The sequence below is a fragment of the Saccostrea cucullata genome, unplaced genomic scaffold, assembly GCF_032062105.1.
Source record: "Saccostrea cucullata isolate Sc308-1 unplaced genomic scaffold, CSIRO_AGI_Scuc_v1 ctg2130, whole genome shotgun sequence".
In the NCBI taxonomy this organism is placed as follows: domain Eukaryota; kingdom Metazoa; phylum Mollusca; class Bivalvia; order Ostreida; family Ostreidae; genus Saccostrea; species Saccostrea cuccullata.
Window position 1 is genome coordinate 30,760 of NW_026936727.1, and position 15,707 is coordinate 46,466.

General features: G+C 34.7%; 1 pseudogene; it reads right to left on the minus strand.

The window, feature by feature from the left end:
* Positions 1–1,727: 1,727 nt before the first annotated feature.
* Positions 1,728–14,762, minus strand: LOC134246388 (uncharacterized; annotated as a pseudogene).
* Between the last annotated feature and the right edge of the window lie 945 nt (positions 14,763–15,707).

A 15,707-nucleotide genomic window follows, 5' to 3' on the forward strand; every position in this document is an offset into this window, starting at 1 on the left:
TTTTTTAAATGTATTATTTTTCAGGTAGTAGTTACTTTTTGTTCCCTTTAATCTCAAACACCTTCAAAATTAACCCTTTTCAGCTACCTTACATTTTCATGTTCATTGCTAAAAGCGGGGCCCTTTGAGATGGCAACCATCTCAATGATATCTAGTTCTACATGAGTTTCATCTTTCCAGGCCCAGTGGTTATGAAGAAGATTTTTAAAGATTTTCCCTTTGTATTCTTATGTTAAACTTAATACCCCATTGGGGCCACATTCTAGTCCCCCGGGGGCCATGATTTGAATAAACTTGAATCTTCCCTACTTTAGGATCATTCCACATGAGTTTCATCTTTCCTGGCCCAGTGGTTCTGCAGAAAAAGATTTTAAAAGTTTTCCTCTTTGTATTCTTCTGTTAAACTTTCATACCCCATTGTGGCCCCTCCCTACCCCCCGGGGTCATGATTTGAACAAACTTGAATCTTTGCTACCTGAGGATGATTCCACATGAGTTTTATCTTTCCTGGCCAAATGGCTCATTAAGAGAATATTTTTAAAAGATGCCGTTAATTTTTCATAATTCATAAGTATCTCCCCTTGGAAGAGGGGGTGGCCCTTCATTTGAACAAACTTGAATCCCCTTCACATAAAGATACATTGTGACAAGTTTGGTTGAAATTGGCCCAGTGGTTATTGAGAAGAAGATGAAAATGTGAAAAGTTGACGATGACAACAACGACGGACAACTTTCAATCAAAAAAACTCACTTGAGCCTTCGGCTCAGGTGAGCTAAAAAGAGATCCAATGCGGCCAGGATATCATAATCAAAGAAAAGGGACAGAAACGGGTCGTCATCACCGATATCAACATTGCCAAACTCAGCCATGATAGTTATGTCTTGCAAGGGGGTTGAAAGCAAATGTGTATTTTGATAATTGCACAAAAAATTCTTGTTAATTAAAAATAGTTTGTTTTGCACAGATTTTAATCAAGTTCAAATTTTTTTTTCTAATGCGACATACCGGTCTCGGTAGCCTAGTGGTAGCGCGTTCGCATCGTGATCGGGAGGCCGGGGTTCGATTCTCGTTCGTGGCGCCGCGTCATGCCTAAGACCTAAACATAGGTAGTGTCTATTCCTTTGCCAACGCTCGGCACTACAAGTCAAAGTCACGGGTCTTTTGGATATGACCTTAAAAATGTAGGTCCCGTGTCACGGTATGTGTTGGCACGATAAAGAACTCTCATTGCTCAATGGCCCTGAGTGCCGAGTAAAGGTCCAAATTTGAAGCCCTTCACCGGCAAACGGTTACGTCTCCATTTGAGTGAAAAATTCTCGAGTGGGAGGTAAACAATATACAATCAATAAATCGAATGCGACATTGTGTTTAAGCACCAGTCGATTTGCTTACGTTCGTAGTAAAAGTAGTGCCCGGTTCTCGGGGTGGCAATGTATTTATGCGCACTAATAAGCATGTGACCCATTACCCCAACTTGTTTTTATTTGGATGTAAGAACGACTGACTCAAACAATTCAATATAAAGCAAAGCATTAGCAAGTCTTAATAATTTATAATAAAAACCATGCTTATATATATACAAGTAATATAGCAAGTAAAATCAGAATTAAGTAAATGGTGCATGGCCAAAATCGTTTTAAAAATACATTTTTGCAACAACAAAAAAAAAAAAATAATAAAATAAAAAATAAAAAAATAAAAAAAATGTTTCACTGATAAGTGAAATCACACTTGTACATTTCACATACATGTATACATTCTGTAAAATTCTATAAACTCGAAAGGCCACCGTTCTGTCACTTATGTAGGAATAACATCACGTCCAAAAGTTAAATCAAGTTCATCCTTGAACATCTTCGATTTTCTTTTGATGATTGGAGGTACACGGGTGTTCTTGGCGATGTAAAACTTCATTTTTCTATAAAATCCCTCGGTCATTTTGAATTCCAGACGTTTGGCTTGGAACTCTGAGATTTTTTTATCCAAATCATCTTCCATCAACATCCAATGAAGACGGAGGGCCACTGGATGAATATTCGGGTCGCTGGTACCATTCGGCCGTAGTGAGCGCAGTGTTTCTTTTTCCATATCACGAACATGACTCAGCTTTGTGTTCATGTTGTATTTGCTACAAACGTCCTTCAAAGCGATATCATTCATCTTCTTCAGAACTCTTTTAGCAGCTTCTCTGATTGATGCACCAGGGTGTTTCTCAGAATCAAAAATCCAAGCTTTTGATTTCCAATTTGCAACAAAAGTGTCACCTTCCTTATCTAGTTTTTCTGAAAGCTCATTCAGATCTTTCTGCAGGATTTCTGTTTTTAACCGATTTATTAGTGGTGATATAGCAGACGCTTCTCTAAAATTCAATCTTTTCAGAGCTCTTATCTCGTCATGGTCTTCTTCGAAATCATCAATGCCTATGTTTGCTGGACTTGTTGCATTGATTTTAGCGATTATCTCTTTCACGATTGCGTCTACTCTTTCCTTCCTTTTCAATTTTAGTGTTGGGTCAATGAAGTAATAAATTTCCTCATGAACCCTCTCTTCAAATTTCCTCCACAAGTTGTACTCCAGTAGATACCTTGAGATATAAATTGCAAAAGTGTGAAGATTTATAAATTAGTGAAATTTTTTTTGGGTCTTTATCATTACCAATTCAAAATTAAAAACCATCATGTCTGTATTAAGTGTAAAAAAGAGAGTACTTTTTCTGGTTTTCGTACACTTCTGGTACAATAGCAGTGACGTCACCTGCTGCGTACAATATCATCTCTTCAGTCATTGGTCGTTTTGCCCAAAGATCACCTGTGACTTTCATCCATTCTTTCTTAATACCAAGTGCCATTACAAATTAGTTAAAAATGTTATTTTGCGAAATATATGGAGATAACAAAAAATATTTAAAGTCAAGGCTTTCAAATCTGGAGCAGAACAAATTATGGACGTGCAGTGTGTCGAATGTTTTACGAGTTTAATTTTCACTCCTTTAAAACATTTCATTAAATCATAATTATTTATAACCAGTACCTGCACGTCTTCTTTCTGTCTTAAATCAGCTTTATTTCTACTGTATTTTTCACAAATAGCATCCAATTTAAGAAGAGGAGCCATCTTACGTCCTTGATGTTCTTGGATTACAAGGTTTGCTACCTGTTTGGGGAAGAAATAAATTGAAGCAAAATTCTAAAGTTTCTTTCTTTGAATTTACTTGTTACCTGGTAAATGCAAATTATAAATAATTTTAATTTTGATAGGAAAAGTAGATGTTTATTCAATGTACCTTTAATTACAAACCAAAAATGTGTACATACATGTATCTAAGGGGTTATTTGTACTAATAGGCAAAGGAAGTCTATGTGGAAGTTTTACCTCGATTGATAAGACAATATTACGACAGCGTATTCGTGCCATATTGACTATGTAGAGAAAATTTTAAAAAATCGTTCGTACGATTTTTTTTTTATATCCTTTGTACGATTTTCAAAATCGTTTGTATGATTTTTAAGATCGTTTTACGATTCAGAAATCGTTTGAACGATTAAGAAAATCGTCAGTACGATTTAGAAAATCGTCAGTACGATTTGTTTTAAAATCGTCTGTACGATTTTATAAATCGTTTATACGATTTAATAAATCGTTTGTACGATTTAGCTAATATTTCCGGTTATTACACGTAGAAGAAACATATTAAGAAACCTTGCATTAGTAGGACAACGTAACTACGCATAGTTTTAATGAATGACACGATGAATGACGGAGAAAAATTAATCAAAGGATAATTCAAGATGGATTTCACTATTTCGGAAATTGCACAGATTCTTTCGCAAACTCAACGATACTTTGTTAGTGAACGAATGTTGAAAAGGACAACAGCTAAGTTAGGACTGTTCAGACGTAAGACCAAATCCGACATAGGGGATGTAACTCTTTTCACTGAGGAAACACTTGAGTTATGTGGTCAATTGCATGGATACAGGTGGCTGTACTGGAAAGCTATTATGGTAGGATTTACCGTTTCTCAAGAAGATATTCGATGTTTTCTTTCTATACAAGATCCGGAGGGAGTGTTTAAGGAAAAGAAACAGATTAAGACGAAGATTGTACACTGACAAAGTCCAAAATACGTATGGCACAGGGCCGTAGCAACAGGGGGGGGGGGGGGGGCCTCCCCCCCCCACTTTTTTTCCCCAACCTTACTTATACTATAGGAAATATTAATTGAAAGCCTGGTTGCCCCCCCCCCCACTTTTAGTTATGTACCAAAATGTAGTATTAGATTTGGTACTAAAAGTAGTTAACACTGAAAAAAAGGTTTACCTCCCCCCCCCCCCCCTCCCCAGCCCCGAAATAGGATTTTCGACTTTGGCAAGCTTTTCCTTTTTTTTGTGCTTGTCAACTTTTTCAGGTAAGTAAAAAAGATTTTCTCTGGCTGGCCTCCCACTTTCAAAAACGATGCTACACCACTGTGGCACGTAGATGGTCAGTTGAATTAACAAGATACAATTTATTATAAGTGTTTCTGTACCCGTTATAGTTAGCAGCGAAGGGACTTCTCTATACCATTGCTTTACCAGTGTTTTTTATCCAGTACGCTTCTGTTCGGAATTAGAAGAAAAAAAACATTCAAACGATTTTCTAAATCGTTCAAACGATTATTTAAATCTTCAAACGATTTTTTGAACCGTACAAACAATTTTCTAAATAGTACAAACGATTTAACAAATCGTACAAACGAGTTTCTATATTGTTCAAACGATTAACAAAATCGTACAAACGATTTACAAAATCGTACAAACGATTTATCAAATCGTACAAACGATTTTCTAAATCGTTCAAACAATTTTTTTTTCTACATTGTCAATATGGCACGAATACGCCGTCGTACAATATACATATAGTTTATGGATATAAAAGTGGAAGTTCAAGTATCTTCATGTTGTACCATTTATTAACATCAATATCAATAGGATTCATAAAAAGTCTTATAAGTCCATGTGTAAATGAAATTTCGAGAGAGCAAATTTAAAAATTCGTATTTCTGTAAAGTGTAGTTCATATATTGTTAAGAACTCATTGTTGCGTCAAAAGAAAAGACAATTACATTCAGAAGTGTGATTTTTTATCAGTAAATTAAAGCATTTTTTAAACCCTGAAAAATATGTTCATGAAAAAAGTTATACAAGACCTTACATAATATGAAAACATTACCTGTGTGTCGAACACATTCTGAAGTGTTACATTAAATTGGAAATTAGAGCAGCACTGTCATTTGAGCAGGACTGAATCACCTAAAACAGTAATAAGCAATACTTTAATTATAAAATCTTTCATTTCACAATATTTCAAAAGGATAAAAGAAAACTTCATGAAAATGAATGTCAGTAACCCCCATTAACTTGATAGTAATTATAACCTTGACGATATTTTTCGATTCTACAAGTTCTCCCAGTCTGCCTCTCTTCAGGAGATCTTGATTGAAAAGTATATCAAACTAGTGCTAATTGTAACGGGGACCGTTACAGATGTTCCCCAAACGCTCCCCAACTCCCTTTTGGTGCCATATTCCCTGTATTCTCTATTAGATAAGAAATACTTCATGGAATTTAGACTTAATCAAGGTCTTCCCAGAAAAATACAAAATATATTTAAAAATAGACATTGCACGCATGTTCATGTGCATAATGACCATATTATCTTGTCTACACTATCTCAAATTTTAATATACTTAATATCAAAGCATTTAATCCAAAAGTATTAAAAAATACACTCATTCGAGTGTATTTTTAATTTTACTCATTTCACGTGCACTCACGCACAAGCACATGCATAATGACTACACCTTCTTGTAGGAGTCCCTTATATTTATCTATGTTCTAAATCCAATCCTGTTTGGTTGAAAAACAAGGGAGATATAGCCATTTGAAGATTCAGCCAATCATATTACAGCACACATGCATGCGTGTGATTTTATAAATTTTTATCTTAATCGTATTGAAGGATATCTAAATGAATGACTATATTTTAAAATTTGAAACATTTCGTCAAAAAACAAAGGAGATATAGCCATATAAAGTTTCAGCCAATCAGATTGCAGCACACGTGCATGCGCGTGATTTCATGATTTTTTTCTATATCATATTTTAGGGTATCCCAATGTATGACTATGTTTTAAATTTCAAAGCATTTCGTCAAAATACAAAGGAGATATAGCCATTTTAAGTTTCAGCCAATCAGATTGCAGCACGCGCGCATGCGCATGCTTTCATGAAAATTTGTATATATCATGCTGTAGATCTTCATAATGTAGGACTATGTTGTAAATTTCAAAAGATTATGACAAGAAACAAGAAAGATATTGAGACTTTAGTTTCAGCCAATCAGAGCGAAGCACACGTGCATGCGCGTGAGATCTTGCTATTTTGACTATGCCATCTTGTCTATACTACTAATGTATCCTAACATTATGAGTTTCAAAAAAATTCATCAAAAAAAAAAGAAAAGTTAAAGCAATATCCATTATATTGGTCATTTTACGTGTTGCACGTGCGCGCTCTTGCAAGCACGTGCGCGCAAAATGACCTTCGTTCGGCAAATCTACATAACATGTCTACTGACCCTAAAAACATTTTACCTTAGTCGGATGTGTAGTTTACAAGATCACTCGTGGACAAAATTTTCCCAGGAAGAAGAAAAATAATAATAACTAGTGCTAATTGTAACGGTGACCGTTACACATGTTCCCCAGACGCTCCCAAACCCTTTTCGTGCCATATTCCCTGTAATCTCTATTAGATAAGAAATACTTTATGGAATTTAGACTTAATCAAGATCTTCCAAGAAAAATACAAAATATATTTAAAAATAGGCATTGCACGCGTGTTCATGTGCGTAACGACCATATTATCTTGTCTACAATATCTCATATTTTAATATACTTAATATTAAAGCATTTAATCCAAAAGTATTAAAAAATTCACTCATTCGAGTGTATTTTTAATTCAACTCATTTAACGTGCACGCAGGTGGAAGCACGTGCATAATTACTACACCTTTTCGTAGAAGTCCCTTATATTTATCTATGTTGTAAATCCCATCCTGTTTGGTTGAAAAACAAGGGAGTTACAGCCATTTGAAGTTTCAGCCAATCAGATTACAGCACACATGCATGCACGTGATTTCATAATTTTTTATCTTTATCGTATTGAAGAATATCTTAATGAATGACTATATTTTAAAATTCCAAACATTTCGTCAAAAAACAAAGGAGATATAGCCATATAAATTTTCATCCAATCAGATTGCAGCACACTTGCATGCGCGTGATTTCATGAATTTTTTCTTTATCATATTTTAGGATATCATAATGCATGACTATGTTTTAAATCCCAAAGCATTTCGTCAAAAAACAAAGGAGATATAGCCATTTAAAGTTTCAGCCAATCAGATTGCAGCACGAGCGCATGCGCATGCTTTCATGAAAATTTTTATATATCATGCTGTAGATCTTCATAATGTAGGACTATGTCCAAAATTTCAAAAGATTATGACAAGAAACAAGAAAGATATTGAGACTTTAGTTTCAGCCAATCAGAGCGAAGCGCACGTGCATGCGCGTGAGATCTTGCTATTTTGACCATGCCCTCTTGTCTATACTACTAATGTATCCTTACATTACGAGTTTCAAAAAAAATCATCAAGAAAAAGAAAAGTTACAGCAATATCCATTATATTGGTCATTTCATGTGTTGCACGTGCGCGCTCTTGCAAGCACGTGCGCGTAAAATGACCTTCGTTCGGCAAATCTACATAACATGTCTACTGACCCTAAAAACATTTTACCTTAGTCGGATGTGTAGTTTACAAGATCACTCGTGGACAAAATTTTCCCAGGAAGAAGAAAAATAATAATAATAATAAGAAACAGAGTAAAAACAATATGTTCCCCAACTTCGTTTGGGGAACATAATAATAAGAAACAGAGTAAAAACAATCTGTTCCCCCACTTCGTTTGGGGAACATAACAAGTAGACCTGTCCCGAGTATGTGCCTATTTGTAACAACGTAAGGGGACCTTCTGCACCCAGGGATATTCCTTCACAGTCCATAGCCAGGACTTCTTCACGTGACAGAATATCAACCACCTCACGGCATCGTCCAATGTCCTTTATCACTTCTGGTAAAATATTTGCCATACTTTCTGGTAATAAGGTTTTCAGAAGTGTTTCCTTTAGTGTGAAAAATGTGAATTCAAAGTTAAGTAATAATACAAGTAATGAAACTAACAATATTCATTTTACTTACTTTTGATGATTTGATATATACTTTTAAGCTCGATAAAAAGACACCACAGAGTTTGATACATCATATTAAACTTCAAACTTTATGAAAAAGAGATAATACTAGCGGTTTTTTTTACTACGCTTTATTTTTGTAGCGATATACCCTTATCACCTGCCTATGAAGTTAATAAGTCTAAGTTGATTGAATATGCAGGAACATGTTGTTCGTATGAACAATTTCTAAAATGGGGCTGCTTTTGTCAAACAAAGCGAAGAAACATTGATGTCAATTAATAGCTTCGTTTAAAGCGAATATTTCGAAAGTTCTGTGGTCAATACAATTACATAAAGTCAAATGCCGACCAGCATTTTAAAAACAATATTTACTTTCTGTATACGGATTTTTTTTTGCTTTCCCTGCAAGTACAAGGTCGGTGGGAACGCATTAGAGGAATACTTCCTATTCCATGGCACCTGAACCCAACTCTGATCCTTTCAGATGTCCGAGTCTTCTCTGCTCTTCATTTTTTGTTTGAATAACTTTTGAAAGTTTGATTACTGTTTGCGTTTTTCATATTTTATTCAATGATTTTCCCCTTGCTAGAGGATGTATTCGTTGTTTCAAAAGATTTGACCTATAAGAATAAGAGCAATTTCCGGAAAAAAGTCCCTTTTAAAAATTATTCTTCTTTAGTTGTTTCCCATCGTATATTTGTCTAAATTTTTCAAATTAGCATTTTGAACTTAAAATTTATTATTTGCAACTTTGAAATTAAATTCAAAAGTTGATCAAAGCAGCATTTTGTCCTTTAAAGAACCAATGTTTGCTTAAATTTTGGCGTAGAAGTCCTTCAGGGCAGGCCTGCCTCTAAATTAAATTATGAAATTTTAATAGATTTTGATCTAAGGAATGGTTAAAAACAAGATTTTTTAGGGGTACCCCTGCCCTTGGGTCGAAATTCTCGAAAAACATACAAAATATGCGAAAATCTATTTCTTTAATACTGGTTGATATTTATGACGTTTGTTGTCATAGTCATTATAGCTCAGAAAATTAAGCTTCAGACGTGAACCACCAGCATTTTTAGTGATCTAGTGTGAATCCATCAGTTGGCACATTTTTTTTTTCAAACATTTCATCTGTATATTTGATTTAATTTTTACAGGCTTTTGCATTTTAATATTATTTTCTATAAATATAAACGACATTTCAATGTTGTGCAGACCATACATTCTCTATAACCTAACGCAGTCAACCGGAACTAGATTTCAGTGAAGGCATACTTTGTTCGAGGACCCGAACCATTCACTTTGTGTTACATGTACTCGATACACGTATAATTAAGCATAATAATCATCATGCCGAGCAAAAATTACTGCAGTTTGCCTTTTAAGAACATCTCTGGCCGTAACTAGGCTTACATTTTTAGTGAGGCAAAGGAAAGTGGAGGCAACCAAGCTGGTCAAAGGTGGTTACTGGAGGAAGGGGGATATGGGTTTTAGACAATGAAAGACAAGATTTGAAAGTTTTTACATTTTGAATTTTTTTTTTTACATTCTTTCTAGACGATAATAAAGCATCTCACGAAATGATCGATTTACAGAAAAGGAAACAAAATTTGCAAGTCTTAATTTTTACAAAGATACATATAATTAATTTAAGTATACTTTCAGAAATCTCTAAAATTTTAGTGAGGGATTTGCCTTAATGGTACTTGTGGCCTTGTGTGGGAGAAATCCTGCAGGTAGATGCACGCTATTCCTCGGGGAAATGTTTGTATAGTTGACTACGGCTAGAACAAAAGCGATATATGAGAAACATGCATTTAGCGACCGGAACGGATATCAATAAGGTTTTTGTAAAGGCTGAAACACATATCGGTCCTATAGGTCAAAGCACATATTCACCTAGAAGTGTTCCTTTACGATAGTTAACTATAGTTTACTTAACTAAGCTATTATCAATTTCTTTAACTATACTCTTCAAAAAAAGAAACGCATAGTAGAATTTTAGTGACACATTGAACATAAAGATTATGAAGTAAAATGATGTTTTGATAAAATAGAAATGTGGTTAACAACAGGAATACTATCTAAATGTCATAATTACTCAAGAATTTTAAAATCATTGTCAGTTTAAGGTCATAAAAGATCAATATCTGGTATGCCCCCCGCAGACACAAATGATAGCCACAAACGGCATCTATTGGAAGCAAATGTGTGTAATTAAAAATGTATAGGAATACTCTCCCACTCTAAATGTAGAGCTTTGGTCAGCTGTTACAAAGTCTGGGGAATCGATTGTCTTTGGCAAATCATGTCAATCCAATGCTGCTTAATTTGGTTTATATCTGGCGATTTAGATGACTGTGACAGAAACAGGTTGCTTTTGCTTTGCAAGAATGGGAGTGGCAAACGAGCCGTATGTGGCTGTGTATTGTGAGATTGTAATAAGGCTCTAGGATGCTGCAAAATTGAATAGGCAGGTGTAGGTAGAACGTGATTAGAGTACCTTTTTCCTTCAAAGTCCTTTGAATTCGAACCAAATCACTCTTACTTTCATATAATACCCTTTTTTAGCTCACCTGAGCTGAAAGCTCAAGTGAGCTTTTCTGATCACATTTTGTCCGTCTGTCTGTCCGTCTGTAAACTTTTCACATTTTTGACTTCTTCTCAAGAACCGCTGGGCCAATTCTAACCAAACTTGCCACAAAGCATCCTTGGGTGAAGGGGATTCAAGTTTGTTCAAATGAAGGGCCATGCCCTCATTCAAAGGGAGATAATTGGGAATACTAAATTTAGTAAATGAAAATTTAGTGGTATGTTTTAAAAATCTTCTTCTCAAGAACCACTGTGCCAGGAAAGATGAAACTTATGTGGTAACATCCTCAGGTAGTGTAAATTCAAGTTTGTTCAAATCATGACCCCCGGGGGTTGGGCGGGGCCACAATGGCTGATCAAAGTGTTACATAGAAATATATAGTAAAATTCTTTAAAAATCTTCTTCTCAAGAATAGCAAGGCCTTAATTGATGATATTTATATGGAAGCATCCCCAGGTAGTGTAGATTCAAGTTTGTTCAAATCATGACCCCCGGGGGTAGGACGGGGCCACAATGGTCGACCAAAGTTTTACATAGAAATATATAGTAAAATTCTTTAAAAATCTTCTTCTCAAGAATAACAAAGCCATAATTGATGATATTTATATGGAAGCATCCTAAGGTAGTGTAGATTCAAGTTTGTTCAAATCATGACCCCCGGAGGTAGGGCAGGGCCAAAATGCCGACCAAAGTTTTACATAGAAATATATAGTAGAATTCTTTAAAATCTTCTTCTCAAGAATAGCAAAGCCATAATTGTTCATATTTATATGGAAGCATCCTCAGGTAGTGTAGATTCAAGTTTGTTCAAATCATGACCCCCGGTGGTAGGGCGGGGCCACAATGGCCGACCAAAGTTTTACATAGAAATATAATATAGTAAAATTCTTTAAAAATCTTCTTCTCAAGAATAACAAAGCCATAATTGGTCATGGGACTACTTTTGGATTTAAACTTTTCAATAATAAACCAATTCTACTTTTTCCTAGCCACAGTGCTCAGGTGAGCGATGTGGCCCATGGGCCTCTTGTTCATATCAGTACACTACCACCACCAATTTTTATAGCGTCCTGGAGGCAGTTATCTGTCTAAAGTTCATTACAAAGCATTAGCACTCTTAAACTTATATGAGGATTTCCAATCAATATTCTGGCCTAGTAGCTAAACCGAAATGTTTAATAATGATACTATTGTCATACTCTGTTGATCTGATATCTTAGATGTCGATATTTGGGATGTTGTGGGGTCGGAACAATGGCATGAATAATCCTCTCGCAATAATTCGTAGTCAACTGAAAATGCTCTTGTTAGATGATCTATGCAGTTCAGGGAGAGCCTAAGCTTTAGATGACGTCATTGTGATACATTCATGCAATTTACGTAATCCTCTGAAGTGATGCTGTGCTGATGATGTTATACGTAGTCTACCATATTTTTTGCGATCATTGGGTGTTATATGTTAATGGCTTATGTTTAATAGTTTAGATAGGGCGCTGTGCGTAACACTAAAACATCTTGCAATTGTAGACTGTGGTACCCCTACTTCCAGTCGCCCATTTTGCATTTTGTGCTATGCAACATTCAGATGTAGCATTTTTAGAAAGCGTCAATTTTTAGATTAGTCCGCAATATCTGACATTTTCCTGGCTATTTTACTGTTGCGCCAGGAAAACGTCAGAACTGGCGCCATTATATGTACGAAAACTAGAAATTTTGCCGTCTCCAACCGGAGTTGATTTTCGATACTTGCGAACTGAACTAAATGCCGAAATTAGAATTTAACAATGACAAAATGTTTCTTATACTCGCCAATATCGATGAAAAGAAAATATAACTCTACACTTCGATACAGGACTTCAAGATTTTAAAATGTGCGAAATGATAACAAATCTCATCAGTCTGATAAAATGTTTTCATCGGATTGTATATTTCATAAATGAATCATAAAAAAACGATATTGGCAAGTACTAAAAGTATTATACGTTTTATTAACTTGTATGTTTGAGTTTAATTCATTTCGCAAGTATCTAAAATTAACCCGAGAATGCCGCCTCTGGGTGGAGGCGGCGATTTCCCAGTTTTCGTAATGGCGCCGGTTCTGACGTTTTCCTGGCACCTCAAATATCAAAATCGTAAAAAAGGCAGGAAAACGTCAGATACTTCGGACTATTTTCAGATAAAACCAGATTCAAAATATCGAGAGCCCCCGCTTTCGATAGCCCCTTTGTACTCGAAGGAAGTGCATCAGAAACCAACAAATGATAATGGAGATAAACAATTTTAGGGGAATTTTGCAAAATCAGGTCTTTTTGTCTGTTAGACTTGTAGAATAGCTGTAAAGTTAACAATTGCATTAAAAAATCAGGCATTTCACTCGAATGCGTAATATCCATTTAAAAAAAATAGGTATTGCAAAACTACCATCATTATACATTTTTCAAGGCATTGTTCCTACTATTCGTATCTTTTTTTGAAGAGTTTGTATTAAATAAAACTTTCATCATAGTGAATAATTTTTTGCAGAGATTTCAAGTGAATCTTATCCACTGTTGTTTGTACATGTACATGTACATAGCAGCCATCTATGATAGCCAAGGTTTTTGATATACTACTCTCATCACAAACCCTTGGTCTACAAATTAGGATTTTTTCTCGAGTTGTATCCAATCAGCAATTGTTTTTTTTTAAAGTGGCGATATGTGCGTTCATGATGCATCTCGTCTCTCATCTCGGGGATAAAAAACGAAAGTCAACGATGATCCGTATTTCATTCTATGAATAGCTACTGAGTCATCCAAGTCCGTAAGCTACCGTATGTGCAAAATATGTGATTAAGAATCTACAATGAAGATGCACGTATTTACTTTAAATAACAAAAACATAACTCAACACTATATATCTTGTTAATTATTCTTTAAAATTTTTGTTCTTTTAAATACACTTCTTTATTTCTGTCGATGACGCAATCTGCGAAAACAACTCCCGACAGCACTAAATTTATATATAGATCAAGGGTTTATGAGGAGAGTAGCGAACTGTGAAATCACTTTTGGGGGGATGGGATGGGTGTAATTTTCACGGTTTTTGAGGTATTGAGAGAAAAAAGTTCTTGTTTCGGAAATATTTTTTTAACCCATAGTATAATAATTTTACTATGGGATAAAAATTATTTCCGAAAAAAGTGCTTGTGGGATTCATGACCACCACAAAATGAAAAAATTATATCCATTACTACATGTACTACTAAAAATTATCAAACCACGAAATTAAATCCTTACATTTTCCCCCCTATTCTCGAAAATTTGACCCACTAAAATATGTGATTTAACAGTACCAGACAACCTTTGCTAGCTAAGATGCATGGCAGCGAAAAAAATCAAGACTGAATTGCTCTTCAGATATTGATTGTTCAAAAGATTTTTTAACTCGTGCAAGACGTCACCCTTTACCGTCTCGTAAATAGTCGTACATTACCATATTTCGATCAATATGATCTTGTCAAAATGTTTATGGAATCTTTTCTAGAGAATATTGACAGTTTATATTTACAAAACGCCGATAATCACAAAATGATTATTTAATAATAGGTGTAAGTATCATACATGCAGTATCTCAGAAAAGTATTCACCGAGTTTTAAAACAATGGTTATGAAGCAACTTGAATTTAAAAATAAACTTTACAGAACGACATTTTCTTTAAATTATAAAATCAATTTAAATATTTTACCTTATAAAATGATGGTACAGCAAAATGACCACAAAACAATTGCGCAGTTTGATTCAAATAATAAAGACCAACTATTTTTAAAGCTGGGAAGTTCCAGTCTGTTTCCTCCAATTCAAAACAATACTTTCTTTTTGTTTTCCACGAACTAGCACTATGTTATGCTGTAAAACATATGTGTATTTATGTATATAAAGGAATTTATGGGATCTAAATGCTTATTTCATTATCATCTTACGTCAGCGGATGAATATAATATATATCTCTTGGTTTAATTTAAACATTGCCCAAATATTTTCTTTGCTATATTGATTATCTGAAAAAGCTCATCCTTGCTACATGTATAACCAAGTGCTATAAACAGGCTGCGTTGTTTATGTTATATGATTTCGAATCTTATATAATAAATTACAGAATGTAAAACAGCGATATATCGAGGAGAAAGGATAAATGTTTATAATCAATATTTTGAAATTTTGGTTAACCTAGAATTTCTTCCTGCAATAAAAAGCAATGAAATCTCAATTTTTGCGACATACTCAATGCTATGCATACACTATAAATAACATAAGTTTTTTTGTAATTTTTTTTTAAGTTTCACAAAATATTAATACTTTTGGATTCAATTAAAAAGCCCAAACATACATGTATGTACTGTCATTTACAATTTTTTTTTCTACTTCGTTCGCTGAATTATCAAAGAACTCCAACCACATTTCGAAATTTTAAAAATATCCTAATGGGCTAAGTTTTGCAAGAAGAATGGCTGATCCATAGGAGTCTGAAGTTTTTATCCCCCCCCCCCCAAAAAAAAAATCCCCTCAACTTAAAAAACACCAGGATAGCAACGTGTTTTGGGAGGACCCACCTGAACAAACAGAAATCGTCAGAAAAAATTCGCGACTAATTCAGTATCCAGAGTGTTTGTGCCATTTATTCCGGTTAAAAAATCGAACCTTCTTGACGACTTCGAGCCGTGAATGACCCCCCCTTAACACCTTCATATCTCATCCTATTTATTTATAATTTTTGACGATAAACACTTCAGACTCCTGTGGATGATCATGACTAAAGAAGCAAAGTTAGGTCTTCCCAAAC